Below are 6,467 nucleotides of genomic sequence, written 5' to 3' on the forward strand. Positions count from 1 at the left end.
GAAAGAAAGTTGTCACGAGAAAGAACTTACACGAAAAACCCTAAAAAATCACGTTAGCATGATTTAAGGGAAGAATAGGTAGGCATATGGCTATTATATGGTGATGGTCGTTATCGAAGCTATTTTTATTCTCAGAAAACCACACTCAAGATTAAATGGGTAAAAGTTGTTTTTTTTATTATAACAATGATCTTCACAGGGCCAAGGACAACGATGGCAAAAAACATAAGCTAAGGTCTCCACCAGCTTTGGAAGCAATAGTATTAAAGCCGGTTCAGCCGAGACTTGCAAAAAACTATAGATCCTGTCTACAACATCTTAGGGAACCTTGAAATTTCATTCGATTTTTGATGACTTGGTCCCCATGGCTATCCAACTGAAATAGCGTAGTCAGGAACAGTATGACAGGCATTCTGAACCTCTTTCCATTCAATTTCTTTTCTTATTCTTTATTCTACTGAGCTCAAAACTTAGCTATGCATTATTGACAAAATAAGATTAATTTTAAATCTATACTGACACAACACTCAACCAATTTCTGTGACCCTATCTGGATTCCTAACTTCCATAATACAACACCAAAGTACCATGTTTAAGTGTAAAAGGATATGAAATCTTCTTTGATAACGAAACGGAGGGCAAAACAGCCAAAACAATGCCCGTGCAATCATAAAACAGACAAAATCACCGATTTAAACAAAAATTTCAGATTTTTGATATAGCCAAAAGCAGACTTCGACAATAATCGAAGTTCAAGAGCGATTGCCATGGTAAAAGTATAACATATAAAAGAAGGCATGAAATACAAGCAAAAGAATATAATACAATGTGAAAAAACTAATGACTTGAAAGAAGAAACACATCCGGTTTGATACAATCATATCTAAGTCACTGTTGAGTACCATTCGTATCAGAAATCTTGGGTCTGCGAAAGTGTTACTTCATATACAAGTCCCTGAGACATACTCAAAATCAATTCCAAGATCCAACTATTTCTTCGCTCCCTACTCTGGAGTACCTGGGTTGGAGAAGGGGGAGGAGGAGGCTAGGATTTACTTTGGGAGGGGCGGGAGGAGCGGAAGGCGGCGGAGGGCCGGGAGAGCTCGGTTGCGAGGGGCGTCGGGGCTGAGGCCGCGGTCGCAGAGGGCGACAAGGAGGGTTGTTGGGTGGTCGAGATACGTGATGGGCTTCGCCTATCCGGACCGGCCTGGGCCCTCCGGTTTATACTTGAACCGGACCGTAAACTCGACCCAAACCTTTAAACCCTACTAGGCGCTGCCAATGTGCATCGAACGAGGGAGGGAGGGAGAGCAGCGGTGCTTTCCTCTCGATTCTCTTTCTAGGGCTCAATCGATCGAAGGCGAAGGAGGAGAGGAAGACAAAATGAAGCCGGTGGTGGGTATCGTGGTTTCGAATAAGATGCAGAAATCGGTGGTGGTGGCGGTGGATCGGCTGTTCCACCACAAGCTCTACAACCGCTACGTCAAGCCGCACCCAGCAAGTTCATGGCCCACGACGAGAACAATGACTGCAACATCGGCGACCGAGTAATAATCCCTCTCCCGTTCTTTCTTTCTCTCTTATCCGCCTCCGGATCTATCCCGTTCTCCAAAATTTTTGTTGCTGTCGGTTCCTTATTCGATTTGTTTATCTCAATTACTACGTTGTTCTGGAAGGTGAAAAAAGGGCCATTTTTGTATCATGTCTTGTGATCCCATAAATTTGATGTGTTGCTATTGATTTAAGAATTATACGTGTAGGGGTTGCTTCAGATATTTCGAATATTAGAAAATTTGAAGCTTGTAAGCGTCTATTGAATTGAATAGAATCCAAATTCATGGGTTAATTCTCTTGAGTAGATGAGCGTTAAGGAATATCTATGTTACACCAAATGTCTTAATTAAAAACTGATGGGATCACGGCTGTTATAATGATAATATACGTGACTACTTGATAGAACCTGTGGTTTTTTGTATTGGTGAAAATGGGAGGAGAGGTAGAATGGAAAAGAGGGACGTGAAAGATTGATGAGAGAGGACATGAATTGTAGAGAGATTTTAGAGACAAGTTTAATTCAGTGGTTTTTGATGTCAACTATGGCTCATCATACCACAATAATTTGCATAGAGAACAGGCCACCACACTGACTGAAATTCAATTTCTTCTTCTCAGCTTACAACTTAAAGTTTAATAGTACACTCTGCTTTATATGATCGCTCAGCCTCTTATCCTATCCTATTAAATTAATAATGAAAATATTTTAATAAGTATATAACATTTTCTACAACTGGTAGGTAATCGGGTTAGTTTTCCAGCATCCTCTTTTAACAATTTGTCCGTTTATATTAATGACTTAACGAAATTTATGGCAATTTGATGTTCATCTTTAAATTACAATGACATTTTATGTGATATGTTAAGTTTTTTGCAAGTTGTTACTAAAACAAAGTATTCTATGACTGCTCAGAAACAACTTATTACATAGTCTTCTTAACCCAATAGGCGTGAGGTGATGCAAGATGATGCTAAAAATTTCTACTTAGGTTGCTGATTTCATATCTTTTGCTTTTTCTTTGATCATGCAAACATGCTATATGCCAGAAAAGAATATATTCTTGGGCATCCCTTTTTTTCTTTACATCTATCACAGTTTTAACCAAGGTCCGCTGTACCGGTACTAGTCGCGCGTATCGGTGGCGGCTCGGACCGATCCGTTACCGGTGGCGTACCGGTCCGAACCGGTCCCGTACCGGTCCGAACCGGTCCCGTACCGGTCGAACCGGTCCCGTACCGGTCCGAACCGATCCCGTACTAGTTCTTCAATAATAAACTACCGGTACCGGATTTCACGCCGATCCGGTACCGGTCCCAGGCCGGACCGATACGTACCGGCCCGTACCGGCCGGTACGGGACCGGTACGGCAAACCATGGTTTTAACCATTCTGTTGAACATTATTGAAATCTAGTATTCATTGATGTGGTGCAGACCATTGCTTGGTGTAGATGAATTTGGCTTGAATTGGAATCTAGTGTTTCTATGCAACAATTCCCATTAACACTGATTGACTATCCTGTTTTCATGAAGAGTTTCAACCAACCTATCGAGTTATGTAGTGTTTATTAGTTTGTCTGACCTTTCTTCTTTAGTTCAACTGAATTTAGGACTTACAACAGTATATGTCCATTTCAGAGATTTCCATTGTCAACCCTTTAATTTCACTTCAAAAGCTTTTCAATTTTTGCTAAACTTCTGAGATCTAATGTAGAAGCTGAGTACTTGATAGATGATTTTGATGAGTTTTGTTGGGTAGATGATAGGAAGATTGTTAGGATGATAAGAAAACATGCTCTTAACTATTACCAATAATCTTTGAATGAACTTGTTGCTTACGAGGCTATGGTGTTGAATGGGGTGACGTAAAAAGCATGTTGTGGAGGATGCTAGAAGAAGCATAGTGGAAAAAAGCTTTTGGTTCGTCATCTTTGTTTATTTGGTTCTACTGCATATGTAGATGTAACAAAGCTAGGCTTGTAGTGAAGCTTACCAAGTATAGGTAAAAGTGCAACCTTGGTACAGCATCCATAACTGTCGAGTCTTGGATTTGAGATAGTAAAGTTCCTGCATACATTAGTAACTTATTAGATGGATTTGAAGCTCCCTTCTCATATTGCATCCTTGAAATGAATAAGCAGCAGCCTACATTGATCATCTACAGTATGTGTAGAAAAGAACAATCAATATATATGTACAAGTTGAAGAAGGAACTTTTTGGCTGAAGCAAGGTCTTTAAGCATGTTATACTTGTGTAGATGTGAGCTTATCTTCTGTCAGTATGTAACTCAGTTGTCCTGTTGTGCTATATTTCTTACTTCTCATATAATTGGTGATGAAAGTGGGTTACTGCTTGCATTTTCATTGGCAGAAGTCGGTTCCTAAACCAAAACTGTTAAAAGTTAATTTTGGTTATTCTATACTAGCTTTTGTCAGCTGCAACAAGAAGTTGTATGCACTTTCTTTTTGAAAGGCTCATCCAGGTTCATAGTTCCCTCAGTTAGGATTTGTGATTGACTATTTGTAATCTTGTTATTTCAAGTTGTTGCTTTATTGTAGCCAACCATGCTGTATCTAGCAGGAAAATGATCCAATGCTATGCCTCAAACATTGATAAGAAAATTTATAGAATTTTTTACTCCAGGTGCTTTATGCATTCAGAATTTGCATCTGATGCTTTTAGAAAGATCTCGTACCAAATGAGCTCTGCTTCCAAGGCTTCATTTGGATATCACTTCGTGACTTCCATTTTTTTTAGCTTGCTAAGACGTCCAATCAACCAGTTTTGTTGTCCCTTGCAGGTAGCGCATAATCTGCCAACTCCCTGCTTAACATCTTAGCTACTTATTTGATCTGCTTATTGTACTGCACTGTTTGTTTCAGAGTTTGTGGTTCGTCAAACTCGAGTTTATGTAGGAATGAGCAACCTTGGCATTGAGTTGTAAGTGGAGATCTGGTGCATTAGAGTTCCTGGAACCCATGTGCTTCAGCATTTTGACTTTGGCCAGGCGGTTGCATTAGTTGAAGTCATGGAAAGGGAGAGGATGGATGGCAGACTCATCTCCAGATTCAACCTTACTACATCAACCCATATTGGTCTGACCTGATCTAACTAGATCCATCCAAACCAAGCGCAACTCAACTTGACCCATTCCTACCTATTTGGACCCAACCTGGTAGGATCCAGCAGAATTAGATGACATCAATTCAAGTGACTTTGTCCAACTAGAGTTGATTCCAAGCCGACACAACTGGTATCATAGTTTTGAAATAAGTACTAAAATTTCAGACTTAAAAAGACTTACATCGAACAACAAGCATTTGTTTTAGAACTATAATTGACCAAACTGCAGTTTCAGCAAACTCTAGTTTTGCCAATGAGGGGGAGTTGTGGCGAACGAATGGGTATGAGGACAATGTTCTGCTATTGGAAGGACTTGCAATTCCCTAGTTGGTAGGAGATACTTGTGTTATTCTTTATAGCAAAGACCTGCATAGTGCCAGTCCGTTCTTGTGCTTTTGGAGGCTGGGATTAATTGATTTAGGCAAAAGCCAACCTTAAAGGCCCTGGTCAGTTGTATCCTCTCTTTGCTAGAAGTCCTACCCACAATGAAATTTTATTGTGCACCAAGGTATCTGCAAATATCACCATAGCTAGATCTGCTCAACTGGCCATTTCTTTAGTTGAACCCTTCCCTCTCCTTTTAAGTGAAGCTCAATTATTTAGATTAACGTCGATGATTATGATGATGCTCTATAATATTTATTCTTGGCCCATCATGGAAAACCTTAAAGTTTATTTTCCATATAACGATAGTTAAATGGAGGAGCAAGGGGGAGGGAGACACTGTTATCTGATGAGTACCAGGCCTTGAGTGACTATACTAAATGGTTTTCTGGAAAACTGGAAACCTTTTGCTAACAAGATGAGCCTAGATTTGGGGATTACTAGATGAATTTATATATTAGTTTTATCATTGTCCATTTACTTTACTCTATATGCTGAAACTTTATAGGATTTTTTTTTTTTTTGGCCGTATGCTAAATGTATATGAAGTCACTTGAAGTGAGAAACAAAGAAGCAAGAATTAGCACTCATCTGTTTGTTAAAGATCTAGTCTTAGGAGACAACTAATTTTCTGCCTCTCATCTGTTTGTAAAAATCTGGTCCTAGGAGACAACTAATTTTTTGCCTCTTTTATCTGAAACTTTTATTTTTTTTCCTATCTAATAAAATTGTTACCGACAGGTTAAGTTGGATCCTTCAAGGCACTGAGCAAATGGAAGCACTGGGTTGTCGCGAGATACTTCGAAGAGCAAAGTCTATGTTCCACCATCACCAACACTCCGGCACCTAGTAGACTGCTATGGGTCACCTTAGACTACTCCATCCTCCTAACATCTCACATATGGAAGAGAACAATTACTTTTAATTGACTAAATGTTTGTCCCCATAATGGCTGGAACGTTGTTATTTTTGTAATCTATTACAGATAAATGTGCCATGGAGTAGAATTCTTCATTTTTTTGTTTCCAATTGTTCTCTACTTCCTTTTTCTTTTTTTTAATAATTTTTTAAATTTCAAATATGTTGATGAATGCATAGTAGAAATACCTTTTGATACAATCATCTCATTGTTATTAAATGGATATTTCTTCCATTACGGGGACTGAAAACTGTGAATTTGATAACAGTTTGAATATCAACTCTTGTATCTTATGTAGTCCCTAGATCAGTGTATATGTTATGTTATTCATAGCACAGCTGAAATCTGTAACAAGAATTGCGAACTCCAGCTTGCCTAGTGATCAAAATCCTGTTCTTAGCAATCAAACATTCTAGTTTCAAGTTTTGGGCGATGCATCCTGGTATTTGGACTTGGGTAGATGGTGTAAAAAGCATTTTTAGGGAAA

The 6,467-nt window shown here is 39.0% G+C and overlaps 1 pseudogene; it reads left to right on the forward strand.

Moving 5' to 3' along the window:
- The first annotated feature begins 1,262 nt into the window (after window positions 1-1,262).
- LOC120109383 lies at window positions 1,263-5,934 on the forward strand (annotated as a pseudogene).
- The last annotated feature ends 533 nt before the right edge of the window (window positions 5,935-6,467 follow it).

This window comes from Phoenix dactylifera, unplaced genomic scaffold, assembly GCF_009389715.1.
Source record: "Phoenix dactylifera cultivar Barhee BC4 unplaced genomic scaffold, palm_55x_up_171113_PBpolish2nd_filt_p 002104F, whole genome shotgun sequence".
In the NCBI taxonomy this organism is placed as follows: domain Eukaryota; kingdom Viridiplantae; phylum Streptophyta; class Magnoliopsida; order Arecales; family Arecaceae; genus Phoenix; species Phoenix dactylifera.